The sequence below is a fragment of the Triticum aestivum genome, chromosome 3A, assembly GCF_018294505.1.
Source record: "Triticum aestivum cultivar Chinese Spring chromosome 3A, IWGSC CS RefSeq v2.1, whole genome shotgun sequence".
NCBI lineage: Eukaryota > Viridiplantae > Streptophyta > Magnoliopsida > Poales > Poaceae > Triticum > Triticum aestivum.
The window spans coordinates 703,048,788-703,064,053 of record NC_057800.1 but is presented as its reverse complement, the minus strand read 5'-3'; the positions used below and the strand labels follow the sequence as shown (position 1 = coordinate 703,064,053).

General features: G+C 50.0%; 1 pseudogene; it reads left to right on the top strand.

Moving 5' to 3' along the window:
• Positions 1-12,455: 12,455 nt before the first annotated feature.
• On the top strand, positions 12,456-15,266 carry LOC123059267 (anthranilate O-methyltransferase 3-like; annotated as a pseudogene).

The window sequence follows — 15,266 nt, the reverse complement described above, 5'->3', positions numbered from 1 at the left end:
GGCGTCGTTGCTCTTGCCGGCCGGAGGCGTGCCGACGGTGGCGGCGTCCGTCGGCGGCGCGATGAAGTTCCGGGTCGTGTGTCGGCCTATGGAGGTGCGCGGCACCGCGGCGAGTGCGGCGGCGCTGCACGGCGGCATGGAGGCCATGGAGCTCCTGCGTGGCGGCGCGGTGGACTCCATGTGATGCGGAGGTCGACGACGCGAGGTGGAGGTCATCGGCGGCGTGGTTCCGCTGGTGGCCGGTTGCGGTGTGATACCGCTAGATTCAGCTGACGTGATGATCGGCGTCGAGAAGGTGTCATGCACGTCAAGAGGTGGTCGCTGCGTGCGGCAAGACAGCGTGGTGATCGGCGTCGCGAAGGCGTCGTCCATGTCAAGAGGAGGCCACGGCGTGATGCTGCGGCGACAAGAAGACTGCGGTGCGATGCCGCGAGGAGGAGGCGGCGGTGTGATGCCGCCACAAGAAGGAGACGGTGCGATGCCGCTCGGTGCGGCGGCGGCGCGATGCCATCCGGCGCTAGCAATGGCAGTGTGATGCTGCCACGAGAAGACGACGGTGAGATGCCGTTCCAAGAAGACGGCAGTGAGATGCTGCTGACAAGATGTACGGCGGCGTGAAGCCGTCATGAGGATCAGCATGAAGCTGGTCGACGGTGGTCTACATGGTGGTGTGATGCCATCGGCGAGATGGATCGTCCGCGACGACGGGGCGATGGTGCTGCGAAGGCAAAGTTCATGACAAGAGGTTGCAGGTGATCTGCATCAAGATTAGAGGAGTTGACATGACAAGATTAGGGAGGTGAATGTTAGAATTAATCATGTCTAGATGAACTGAGAGAGCTAGTTAGTTTGTTAGCTGCATGCGAGGAGTAGTTATCTAGTTGTCAGCTGCATGCACGTACTAGTCTTTGGACCTAGAGAGATTCTAGGAGAAGATAAGATCATGGGTTAGTGCATGTAGTTAGTTGGTTAGTGGAGCAACTAGTTTGGAAAAAAAAGGTCGAAAGGTCTGAAGGAAAACCATGTAGCCACGATGGTAACCAAGGAAGTGTCTTTGGCAAAGCTGTTCCTCTTCCTTGGTTAATGCATGTGTGTGTGCGCGTTCTGGTGCTCTTGATAGATAGAGAGAGAAGGAGAGTTGTGCGAGGCAACGAGAGGTAGAAGAAGAAGCGGCGCTGCAAGGAGGCGGCGCCAACACAAGCACATAAGCAAATATTTTAAATAGCACGCTATAACATCTTTGTCTATGTGAAGAAGAGAGATGTGAAAAGTAAGGGGAGTGGGCTCTCATACAAAAGCCTAGTGTTATAATGATGTAAGCTATAAGGTAGCTTTATAATTACACATTGATTTTAGGCAGGATATTAGTTACATGGTGTGGCGCTTACAATGCACATATCGTATTTGAAATTGCTGGAATGCTGGCCTATCAATACCCTTCTGAAGAAGCAAAGGATCAACATATTTTAACTAAAAAGAGAGAGCAGTCACCGCATGCCAAGAACCGTTAGCTATCTCCAAACTAATCAAAAAGAGAGAAAGGAATGATTCCTCTTGTGGGAAGCTCTCGGTAGTGGACAAAAGACATGGACGCTTCTAGTGTGATAAGGACATCTCTGCGCCCATATCGTCATGCATGCTAAAGACAATATACAATATTACATGGCCACTGTAGGCCCCGGCGCGCTAGGCCAACAGTTCAGTCTGTCGCGCCCTAGTCCATCCGATACAGCAAGCCCCAGTCGTCTGATCTGCCCCCCCCCCCCCCCCCCCTTGACTTCTTCATCTCCTTCCGGCGCTAGTACTGTCCCTCTCCCTCCTCCCCCCTCCCCCCAATCACCTGGACGTCGTCCCTGGTGGCCGGCCACCACCCCCTCACCTGGACCTGCTCCCCCCTCTCGCAGTCCAGCGATGTTGGATGTGCTCTCCATCCCCGTCCCCATCCTCGTTGCCACCGGTCGCGGTCGCGGTCGCAGCATCCGTCCTCGCCCAGTCCAGTAGGAAGCCGTCGCCCCCTCATAGCAAACAAAACGACGTCGTCTTGAAGCACGCCGACACCCTTCGTCGTTGCAGCACCTAGTAGCCACCGTCGTCGCTCCACTATCGTGCTGCTGGTGCAGCACTCAACGTCGCTGCTTGCCACCATTTGGGCGTTAGGTTGAAGCTTTTCCCATGCCGGTTGAAACTTTCATCGCAGATTGAAGCTTTCCACCATGCCGATTGAAGCTTTTTTCATCTACGATCAAACCTTGTTTTGTAACGGTTGCAACTTCTTTCATCTTCCAGTTCCCGGTTGAAACTTTGCATATCTTTCGGTTGAAACTTTTTCCACCTAAGGTTGAAGCTTTTCTCGTAAGGGTTGCAACTTTTTCAGTTTGATAGTGGCTGGTTGAAGCTTCCTCTATTCATGGTTGAAGCCTTTTCTATATATGCTTGAAGCTCTTTTGTCAATGGTTGCAACACTCGTATCGGTGGTTGAAGCTTTTCGGTCAATTGTTGCAATTTTTTTCCGCTTGCACGGTGCCGTGGTTGAAGCTTTCTCTATATATGATTGAAGTTTTTCGGTCAAATGGTTGCAGATTTTTCTTGTTGGGTAGTGCCAATTGAAGCTTTTCCTACCTGTGGTTGAAGCTCCTTTCAACAGCTGTTGAAGTTGTTTTAGGTGATGGTTGCAACACTTGCGTACGCACCTGTCCGTCCATGGCAGCAGGCAGCCATGACATCTTCCCTGGCTCAGGTCTAGAGTCGGCGATGGCCGAATCCAGTAATGGTGGTTGCAACAACATAGTGTCCCCCCTTGTACGTCCTCACTGGTCGCACCACTGCTAGTCGGAGGCATCTCGTGCTTGGCCTCGTCGCGTGCGGCCATGGCGAAGGGCGCGGTCATGGCAATGGACGCGTCCATGGCGACAAGGGGCCCGGACGGCGGTGTGCAATCTCGCTAGGCGGTGGCTGGTGGGGCGCAAAGGGCGCGAGGGGCGCGCGACAGTGCCCGCGGGGGGAGGAGGGCTGGAAGTACCTGCCTGAGGGGTACACACAGTCTGCAGGGATTGGACACGCGTGACGCGATTGGCCAAAGCTTCAACCGGCACGCCGACTACAACTTTTTTCCATATTGCATCCTATAATAACCAATCCTTTAAGACAACACTATCGGATCTGAATTATACTCCCGCCGTTTCTCTCTCTCTCTCTCTCTATATATATATATATATATATATATATATATATATATATATATATATATATATATATATTACTCATTTTGCTTCACATGTAGTTCATATTAAATTTCTAAAATGGCTTATATTTAGGAAAGGAGGGAGTATTAGTTAAGGCATCTCAACAAAACACCGGATCCGTCTGCGGACTGAGGGACCAGCCCATGAACATAGATGCGGGAGCCGACCATCAAAAGCTATCACTTAAGTGTCCACTAGTATGGGCAATTTCAAATTCAAATCTGTCTGATCATAACACGAGCGTAGGATCACATCAGCCCCCGATCACAACTAAAAAGGGGCAAATATGCACAGTTTTTATATGTCCGATCACAAAAGAATATTAGTCCAGCAGTTTCAGAAAAAAATTTGGATTTTCTGCCCTTCAGACAGGCAATCCGAGCCTCCACGCTTAACCTATCGTCGTCACCTATTCCTCCTTCTCCGTCGCTGCCTCTGCCTCGAGCTCTTCCTTCTATCGCTTCAACATCTTGAAACGAACGGCTTGCACGATCATCCTTGCGTCATCATCTAAATCCTCCATCTTCAAGCTAGGTCAACATCTTTGCGTCCTTCGAAGTGGCTGTGATCTCAACCTTCTTCTCTTCGAGCATGGTCTTCATCCCTTTGAGCTTGAACTTCTTCTCGGTCGGCGCCATCAACATGTTTAAACTCTCTGCTTTTTTTCCTCCTTCACATTGGAACGCTTGACATATGCCTCCGACATCTTCAATAAGATGTCCTTGAATATCTCCGTCTTCCATGCCGCCGCTCCTTCTCGCTTCACCCTCTCCTCATTCCACTTCTTTCCTCCGAACCCTCTTCTAACCTTTTTGGATGGTTCTTTTGTTGGGTCGGCTGGATCACGGATTTCTTCCTTCGTTCCATCGGCAACGGTCTTGGCAATGTATTGATGTCACTTGCGTTGTCCATTTAATTTCAACCAACAATGCATGACAGTGAAATTCTTCTTCTCCAACTTCAAGAACACACTACACGCACGGAAAGGCTACAAAATGAAACATTGTCAACAATCAATATCCGACCAAATGATCTTCACAACAATGCATATCCGGACAATTGATCTACACAACAATGCATATTATATCCTGGTCTTAATTTGATCGAATCTTATATTCAACTTTTCTATTAGCTGGCCCTAGGATGGAAAAGCACGTTGACCCTATTATTCGACCCAATAAGCGGCCAGAAGAGCCATCTCCAGTTAGCATAAGACGAGCAGCCAGAAGATCGCTCTCTCTTGTTCAAGGTCTCTGGAGGTTCACCCTGCTGCAATCAGAGCCATGAATTCCAAACAGATGGCGCATATGAATCAAGGAGAAATGGAAACTAGCTATGCTCAAAACTCCAGTATTCAGGTAATTTTTGCTCTCTTAATTAGTTCAGGAGTGTTGTTTCTACGGTCCCTAATCCTGAAACTTGGCTTTTGAAGACTGACTGGTCAAGAATTTGTTCATACTATATCTTGTGTTACTGACGACTAAATTAACGGCCCAAAGGAAAATAAGAACAATTTTTGGATTGGTTAAACTAGATTTCTGAAAAAATATGAGTCCACTGCGATTGTTGATGTATGTGTAAACTAATGTCGAAGCGTCTCAACTCCCTCGATAGGAGCCTGCGTGCTTATATATTGATAGTGAGAGAAAACCTCTCGAGAAGATTACACAAGCGTACAGTTAGAGGACTAACGGAAAGAGCTTACAGAAGGTTGGGAATAGAGATAGGGCAGTGATGTGCGCCGGCGCGCCGGCACAACGTTTCGGCCTGTTGCGCGCGGGCCGTCAGATCAAAATCGCGGAGACCGTCAGATCTAGGTAAAAAACGATTCGCCCAGCCCCCTTCTTCCTCTCGCTGAAACGCTTGTCTTCTCCCCCGCATCTTGCGCACGCAACCCCTTGCATCTCACACAGCTCGCTGGGGCGGGGGCGCGTGCTCTCCTACTACCCGCCTCCCTCCAGGTCGCAGCACCGCCCCTCCCCTCCCCGCTCTTTGCTAGTTCTCGTCGCCGGGATTCACGGCAACCCCACACCAGCATCTTGTTTTCGTGCTCTCCGTCGCGCCTGAAAATGGATGTAGCAAAAAACTTCACCGGTAGTAGAAAAAAAACGATTATGGTTGCAGCAAAAATCATCATCCCCGTTGTCGCGAGGTCATAGCTCTGCCTTGATGGAGGTAGCAAAAAAATTCGCCGGTAGTACCAAAAAACGACTATGGTTGCAGCGAAACTCGTCATCGCCCGTGCCCCACAACCATCCTCTGTTTGTATCAAAAAAAAGCCGGTTGTAGCAAACAACAGAGCTGGTTGCAGCTTTTCGTCCTCGTCCATGGCTTCCGTCATCTGTGGTTGAAACTTTTTTTGCTGCCGGTTGAAACTTTTTTTGTTTATGATTTTTCATGGTTGAAGCTTTTTTTATGTCGGTTGAAGCATTTTTCCTTGCCGGTTGAAGCTTTCAGCATTATGCCTATTGCCGGTCGGAACACGCCTTGTTTCTGGTAGCAGAAATCCACGCTGGATGCAGCTATTTTGTCGGCCGGTTCCAGCTCAAATCCGCGCTGGTTGCAGCACCGGTCGCCTCCATTTGAAGCTCGTCGCTGAGCTCCACCTCGCCGCTCGTAGCATCTAGTCTCGCCGGTTCCAGCGTTTTGGCCGGCAGGTTGCAGCAAAAATAGATGCTGGTTCCGGCATCGCAGCCGCACAGGGCTCCCCCCTTGTCGTCGTGTCCATCTCCGATGAGAGATGGTCGTCGGGGATCACGGGATTCAGGGCAAGCGTTGGCCATCATAGAGAAAAGGAAAAAAGGAGGAGGGAGATTGAGGGCGGAGGGGGGGGGGTGGAGGAGGAGGGTCGCAACAGCGAAGGCAGTGGTGCGGGACGGGGGACTGGAGTTGCGGCGACGCCGGTGGTGCAGGACAGGGAACAGAGTTGTGGGGATGGGGCGGGGGAGCTGAGCGATGGAGAAGGAAGAAGGAGATGTGTTGCAGATAAGGAAAGGGGTGAGCTGTTTCTGGCTGCATAATTACGATCCATCTCGCGGCTTGCGTGAAACCGGCGTAACAGTTCGGCCGGTGCCCCGGCTGGAAACGTTTCCCATAGAGATAGATGTAACTTAAACAAGAAAGAGAACTATCTCTATCTCCTAGAAGTGGTGCCCAAGATAACTCTTGGCGGCCCATAATATTGGATGTTTAACGCCCTCCCTTAATCTAAACTCCTCAAGTTGAGATTACGTTTAAACTCTTCAAACGGTCTTGTGGCAAAGGCTTTCGTGAAACCATCCGCAACTTGATCTCTTGAGGGTACAAAACGAATGTCCAGTTCCTTGTTGGCAACTCGTTCTCTGACAAAATGATAATCTATCTCAATATGCTTAGTTCTTGCACAAAACACAGGGTTAGCAGCTAAGTATGTGGCATCAAGGTTGTCACACCAAAGACAAGGAGTTTGTGTGTGATGAAGACCAAGTTCCTTAAGAACAGCTTTCCCCCAAATAACTTCTGATGTTGCATTTGCCAATGCCTTATACTCCTCTTCAGTACTTGACCTTGAAACTATAGCATGTTTCTTTGCATACCATGAGATCAAATTAGGACCAAGGAAAACTACAAAACCTCCAGTTGACCTTCTGTCATCCAAACAACCTACCCAGTCAGAGTCCGAAAAAGCACTCACAAGCGTGGATGAGGACTTGCTGAAGGTCAATCCAACAAAGTGTTTTTCACATATCTCAATATATGTTTTGCTGCAGTCCAATGGGCAGTAGTGGGTGCATGCAGAAACTGACAAACTTTATTGACTGAAAAAGCAATATCAGGTCTAGTAAGGGTCAAATACTATAGTGCACCTACCAAGCTTTGACAGTTGGTGCCATCCTCCTGACTCAAAGGTTCACCTTCAGTGAGAGAGAGTTTTTTTGAACTGGACAATGGTGTTCGTGAATGTTTACAATTCTACAACCTGACTATCCTCAAAAGATCAGTTGCATATTTTTCCTGAGAAAGATGAAGACCACCTTCCTTGTTTTCATTGACCTCAATACCAAGGAAGAAGTGCAAATCTCCTAGATAATTGAGAGAAAATTCTGAATTCAAATCTCACAAAAGGGTTGTCACCGCTTCATTTGAAGAACTTGTAACAATGATATCATCAACATAAATAAGCACAAAGATTGATGTATGAGACTTGTTGTAGATGAACAGTGAAGTATCAGACATTGAAGGAACAAAACCGAGTTGCTGCAAATTTGTACTTAAATGAGAGTATCAAGCTCTGGGAGCTTGCTTCAGTCCATAGAGAGATTTGTCAAGCCTGCACACATGACACGGTTTGTTCTTGTCTTCAAACCCTGGAGGTTGTTTCATATATACTTCCTCTTTCAGAACACCATGAAGAAACACATTCTGCACATCTAGCTGCCTGAGACTCCATCCTCTAGATACAGTAATAGACAATACAAGACGAATAGTAGCAGCTTTAACAACTGGACTGAAAGTATCCTCGTAGTCTATGCTGTTAGAATAAATCCGAGGCATACCGTCGATCATCTGAGGATCAAGCAACCACACGAGCACGGCATTGAGATTTGTTAACGAGGTTCACCGATATGGCTACATCCCCGGGGCCTGACTATGGGCGCTCCTCCCCATGACACCGCTACAATACCGCACCCGGTCGCCCTGGACACCGGCACATGCCGCCGGCTTCCCCCTGCGTTCCGATGCTATTATGTTGGCATAGGTTACATCGTGTGTCTACCCCCGTTATATATGAGAGGCCTAGGATACAAGTGTCCTACTTGGACACGACTCCACATCCTATGTAAACACAGTACAACTACAAGTCCAACTGTAACCTACCATGTACACAATATTCGACACAACTCTAACAAACTCCACCTTGGCGAATATTCTCCACCACCTTGGATTCGTCCATGCGTCAAACTTCCATGTACATTGAACTTGAGTTTATCCCATGAGCACCGCTGCTACTCCAAAAACTCCATATGACTCCACCTGCAACTTGTAGTCCCTCCTTTTTTTGACCACAGTCAACACTCGAGCAAAATTAAGTTTCACATTACTCTAGTTTGCGCTCTCAACTTCCAGAGCATCAGTTCAACGCCATCACACATTGATCATTGACCTGCGTGAAAGTGAACAACTCACATATGGGGTGCCACACATAAGAGTTAGTTGAACTCAACATCATCGCTCCTTTCTTGACCGCTTGTCTGAAACTTGAAGGAATTTCATCGTTGCTTGTAGTCATCCTGAGTCAAATTCGCAGTTGTCTCACCACATGTATGACCACCAGAGCCCTGGCCCGTCTCCATGCCTCGTGCATACCGCACTCCTCGCCGCTATTACCGCGTCGAGCCTCCCCTGTCCCGGTCGAGTCTCAAGGGTCACGAAACCATACCACTCAACCCTCACTGCAGAGTACCATCGATCATCACCGACCGATGACGAGTTTTACGCTTCCATCAGACCACTGGGCTCCAGTCCGAACTGCATGTCGCTCGCTTTTCCCACTGAATAGGCTTCGACTCTCTGAGCTCTTACGCCGTAGCCCCTCAATCAGCACCGAGTGAAATCTTCCAGACTCCAGCTCCACCTTCAACATGACTCCATGGTAGATGATCAGTCCACCCACGCGCCCCGTCAACTTCAAGCTCCGTGTATACACCACCTTGAATCAACCCCGCGCCATAGTCTTGTCGAAGCCGCACAAGCCCTCGGGCATGTGCCACGTGTTTCCACGCCCCAGAAGCCGGTCACTATCAGCATCACGCACCTATGTCGTCATCGCCGATTCCACCACCGTCTTCTGTACCAATCGACTCGCATCGATCCGTCAGACCATCTAGTCCAACCCAGCCGAACTTGTCCGACTGCAGACACATTCCAGACTCCTCAAGCCATCATCGTGACCATCGCCATCCAAACACAAATGTGTACCAACAAAGAAAACCAAAGCAAATTCCACATAGCCTTCCCGTGTGAACATACCAAATCAGATCAACAAAGCTAACTAGCTCAAACACCTGATTCAACACACGTATGTAGCTGGCCTCTCCCTTTCTTTTCTTTTTCCATGACAGCATCACGATCTGACTAGCCCTTGTGCCGTATTTTTTCTTCCAAACAAACCTCACGTGCCTTGGCATCTGGCTTCCCGAGTCCTGCCTCACGTACGGCCGCGCACACACGTAGTCGCTGGTTCGACCTGCTACCAAGCCTGGTGTTCGCCTCTGGCCTGCCGCCCCTTAGTTCGCTTGGGCCATACCGCCCTTTAGCTTACTTGGGCTGCCTGCTCCTATCTGTGCTTCCAACTTCCAAGCCTCCAGCACACAAGCCTTGTGACCACACACCTTGCATGCGCTCCGTCCGGATCGAATCGATATGACGAACTCGCCAGCCAGCCGCCCCTCGTACGCTCGCCCGATAGATCCACGATCGCTGCACGTCTCGCCTACTGCTGACGTATAAGCACACGTGCCTCCCGCTGATCTGCCTTTTCCGATTACTTTCAACACGAACAGAACTCGATCGCTCCATCGATCTTTTCCAGTCACAGGCCTCGACTGTCGACCGATTCGACGAATTCTGCTCCACCTCTAATCAATGATCTGTGTCCTTGAAACAACCTAGCTCATGATACCACCTGTTAGAATAAATCCGAGGCATTACCGTCGATCATCTGAAGATCAAGCAACCACACGAGCACGACATCGAGATTTGTTAACGAGGTTCATCAATATGGCTACATCCTCGGGGCCTGACTATGGGCGCTCCTCTCCATGACACCGCTACAATACCGCACCCGGTCGCCCTGGACACCGGCACATGCCGCCGGCTTCCCCCTGCGTTCCGGTGATATTATGTTGGCATAGGTTGCATCGTGTGTCTACCCCCGTTATATATGAGAGGTCTAGGATACAAGTGTCCTACTTGAACACGACTCCACATCCTATGTAAACACAGTACAACTACAAGTCCAACTGTAACCTACCTTGTACACAATATTCAACACAACTCTAACATATGCCATACCTTTGCTTGAAGCCCTTAGCAACAAGCCTAGCTTTCTAACGATCTATTGTACCATCAGACCTTCGTTTTATTCGGAATACCCACTTGCAATCAATCAAATATTTACCTTGTCGTTAAGGAACCAAATGACAAGTACGATTTTTCCGAAGAGCCTGAAATTCATCATCCATGGCAGCCTTCCACTTCAGATCAGCAAGTGCCTCGAGATGTGTGCGTGGTTTTCCTGTGGATGCAGCCAAACCTTATTTTGTTTTGTAATTTACGAGCTGAATAACACTTGCTTGGAGACGTGTGCGTGGCAATGTAGCAGTTTGCAGGACAGAAGATCCAGTGGCCGCAGGTGAAGAAGAATCAGCTGCAGGGCTCGGAACCAATCCCGAGAAGGCTGTTGTGTCGTCTGCTATGGATCCGCTACCGCCGGATCTTCTGTGGCCAATCGAACCACAAGAGATGAGGAAGGAGCCACAGAAGATCCTGGGGAAGCAGCAGGATCGGGCTCGAATCCCACACGTACGCACACGTCGGGCGCAGTCGACAAGGGTGGACCCCGCCTGATGTAGACGCGGGGCTCAAGGGAAAACCAAGTTGGCCCAGCGCCGGGAGTGGCTGACGTGGCAGCAGACGAGTGGGTCAGGCCGGGTGGAAGCGAGCGCCCAGCCGCAGGTGGACACGGGCCAGGCGCAGGGCGCGGGGCCGCCTGGCAGATCGGCAATCCCGAGACCGATGTTGTCGGCCCTGGCGCGATCAGAGGCGCACATCCCGAGGGAGATCGCGTCGGATGGCCCGTGGCAGCTGCAGAACGTGTAGAAGCACCGTTTTCTGCCGCCCTTGCACCATTCGGTGCACCGTTTTCGCCACTGCTGGCACCTGTAGCAGCACACTCAGATGAACGATTAGAAGAATCAGTCGTAATTGGATCAATGCAGTCATCATTGCCCACACAATCAACTCCGGATAGATTAGAAAGAAGGAGAAGAATCTCCTTTCATAGAAGAGCACCGGCATTTGGATGTAGTTTTTCAAAGGGAAACTGGGTTTCATCAAAAACAACATCACGAGAAATATACACACGACTAGTTGGAATATCTAGACACTTGACACCCTTGTGTTGAGCACTATAGCCAAGAAAAACGCATTGTTGTGAGGGAAACATGAGTTTGCGAACATTGTAGAGGACTAACAGAAAGAGTTTACAGAAGGTTAGGAATAGAGATACATGTAACTTAAACAGGAAAGAAAACTATTGGCAACTGAAGAAATTGTATGAGGGCTGCATTCGAGCCAATAGTTGTCCAGCATTTTGGGTCGTCCGGAGAGGTCATGGATGAATTTGTGAGGACAGCGGAGAAGCACTTGAGCCTGCAAGGCAGCTCCCAAGTAAATCAGACTGAAAAACTGATAGTTATGCTGGTTGTATCACTTACCAAGGCTTGAGATTTCAACTGTGGAGCCTTCTCGGCCTCCTTAGGGTCTCAGGCTTTAGCTTATGGCGACTAGCAATGTAATCGAAAAATATATTATATTGTTGCCTTACAGCATTGGTGAGTGTAATTTTATTTTCATTTTCTGCGGGACTGATTTTGAATTTGTTTGGCAGATCGAACCAGCTCCGCTCCACATGCTCTGAAGATATCGATGTGATATTCATGTAGATTCTCCTAGTGAACATATAAAAATAGCAATTACGTGGATCGAAAACAACCTCTAGCAGTGAATGGTTTTCAATGTAGTGTGACCTGATCTGCATCTACATAACATGTCATCTAGCACATTGATATTACCATTTGTTGGGCCCAAGTAGTTTAGAAAATCAGTGATCCCCAGTTATAATAAATACTCCCTCCGTCCCAAAAAGTTTGTCTTACATTTGTCTAATAAATCTAAGACAAGCTTTTTTGGACGGAGGTAATACTACATTTCATCCCTAGCATCTTTTGGCAAGCATCCAAATGCTGATTGTAATAAGGTTTAAAATAAGGAAGCATCCTGACCCACCCTACTATAGCTGCCCATAAGCAGCCACAAGCCCACTAAAGACTTCTCCATTGATCAGAGAGAAAAAAGAGTATATTGTACCTCCAGTGCATTGTCAGCATTGCCATCCTGATCTGGTACCTGCATATTCAAAATCTGGAGTTTTGCTCTGCTCCAAGCAAAGCCATGACCTCCAAACAGGTGGTGTATATGAATCAAGGTCAAGGGGAAACAAGCTATGCTCGCAACTCCGGTATTCAGGTACGTTTTTCCCACTCTTTATAATTCGCGTTTGCACATAATGTTCTTTGATTCCTTTGCTTCGGACGAAAAAGGGGTTTCCCCCCGCTTTAGATTATAAATTAACACCCAACCGATACAATCAGCTTGATGGAGCCGCAACACAAACAAGCCCAAAAGGAAAAAAGGAGAGAAAGAAAAAAGAAATAAATGCCGACACCGGCAACTCAACTAAGCAAAGATGGCTGACACCCACTGCACCCTTCGGAGAAGTACCAACGCCCGCCAAGCACTCCGAAGTCTTGCGTATCAAGCAACATCTTCATGAATAAATGTGACGACGATGACGCTGCTGCCTGGACAAGTCCTAGGGTTTCCCCCGGTACATGCATGTCAGTGGGGAAGGGCTATCACTGACGCACCTCAGGAGGGTCCGGCAACACCCACGGGCGCAGCCGCGCCAGTGGCGAACGAGCCGCTAGAGATTTCTCCCGCCCCGAAACCACCACCGCCACCCCAGACAAACAAAAGCGCACCGCCCAACATGCCGCCCACCAGCCTGTGTCAGCACGGATACCGCACCATCATCACCATCTCACTAAGGCCACCAACACGAGACGTGGAGTAGGACGAGAAGACACCGGGCTCGGTGGCAACCGCAACGCAGCCGCAGGAGGGAACAACCTCCACCGTTGCGCTGAGCCAACCGGACATAGCGACAGGGACTTGCCAGGCCACACCGGCCCGGCCGAATCCCAACGGGTTCGGACAGTCCCTGCAGCCACGTTGCAGCACCACCAGGGAGGTACGCCGTCGCGCCCCGGACGGAAGGCCCGGCCCATATCAGATGGGACCCGAAAGGGCACAGATCTGGGCCGAGCGGGCGCCGCCGGCCAGCCGCCCACTGCGCCGCCCCGCAGCCAACAGCCACGCCGCCACGTCGAGAGCACCCGAGGCCCGCAGAACTCCGTCGCCGGGCCCCAGCGCCGCGAGCCGAGCAGCACAGCCGCCGGGCAGGAGGGAGCCCCGACTCCCCCTCCAGGCGCACAGGGAATGGACGTCCGTCGGTGCCGACGCCATCGGGGCACGCCGAAGGCCACTGCCGGCGACGGCGAAGGGAGATGGAGGAGGAGGGGGTCGAGACGGGGAGGCGGGCAGGGGGGGCGCTCCGCCGTCTCGGGGGGGGGGGGGCGACGGGAGCACCGGGGGAGGGGGAGGGGGAGGAGGAGGGGGAGGTAGGCCGGGGGGCGCGCGCGACGGCGGCCGGCGCCGGCTGGAGGTGGTGAGGGGTGGCCAGCGGCGGCGGGGGAGCAGGGGAGGAACCCTAGCTTGGACCTTTTGATTCCTTTGCTTCTCAAGACAGTTCTGTCAAGAATACGTTCACACAGCTTATATTACTTAGTAAACTATATAATCTGAAAACATTTTAAAGAATATAAAGAGAACATTAGAGACTGGATTTTCCGAAGAACTACTACTCAATCGATTGCAGAATGCTGAGCAAAAGAGGTTGAAGCCGATGATAGAAGCAGCCGTTGCTGAGTTATGCAGCAGCACAAGCACCAGCGCCTTATTGCCAACGAAGATTGTGGTTGCCTACCTGGGGTGCTCCTCCGGTCCAAATGTGCTAGCACTGGTGTCGACCGCCATCGACGCCATCCACAGTCACTGCTTCCAGTTCTTACAGCGACCACCAGAAGCTCAACGACCTGCCTGATAACGACTTCAACACAGTGGTGAAGAGCCTGGTCACACTCCGTCAAAGCAACAATAATCCTATCGTTGTCACTGGTATCATACCGGGGTCTTTTTATGAGAGGCTCTTCACTAGTGGTTCCTTGCATCTTGTCTGCTCGTCCAACAGCCTGCATTGGCTATCAAAGGTGTGAGTTTAAAACTGCTCGTTGGATTGATCCAGTGCTTCTCTTGGTTGGTTCTGTAACCAAAACCTTGTCTCTACAGGCTCCTAAGGATCTAACAAGGAACCAGATCCCGGCGTATGACATTGATAAGCACACTAGGCTGGAAAGGCACCCTATGGTCATTGAGGCTTATGCACAACAATTGAAGAAGGACTTCACAAGTTTCCTGGAGCTCAGAGCCAAAGAATTGATCCCAGGAGGCCGGATGGTCATTTCCCTTGTATGAAGGGACTCGGGTCAGGTGTAATTGCCCCCAAATTCTCTCACATGTGGGAATTCATAGCTCAGATTCTAAGGGTAATGGTCTCAGATGTACGTTTTCATTGTTTTTTTTCTAGTATAGTACTCTCTCCGTCCCAAAATATAAGACGTTTTTTGACACTAGTGTCGAAAATGGTCTTTCATTTTGGCACCGAGGGATTACTATTTATAATTTGTTAACACGCGTGGGTATTTGACCTCCAAATCTTTTGGTATGCTTTTGACAGGGTGTGATCGATAAAGCGAAGTTTGATTCTTTCTACATGCCGTTCTATGAACCTTCCGTCAAAGAGCTGAGAGAGATCATTCAAGATGAGGGCTCCTTCTCAGTCAGTGAGATGCGGGTGCACGGCCCTCAAAGCGGGCTCGACAGCGCACTCATGGTACCAAGCAGGTTTGTGAATATGACAAGAGCCGTATTTGAGCCAGTAATAGTCCAGCATTTTGGACAAGTCATGGATGAATTCGTGAGGACCTTGGAGCGGCGCTGGAGTGTGGAGGGCATGATGCAATGCAAGACGACTTTGCCAGAAGCCCACGACCGAGGGTGGCCGTATCCCTCAAGAGGGCATGA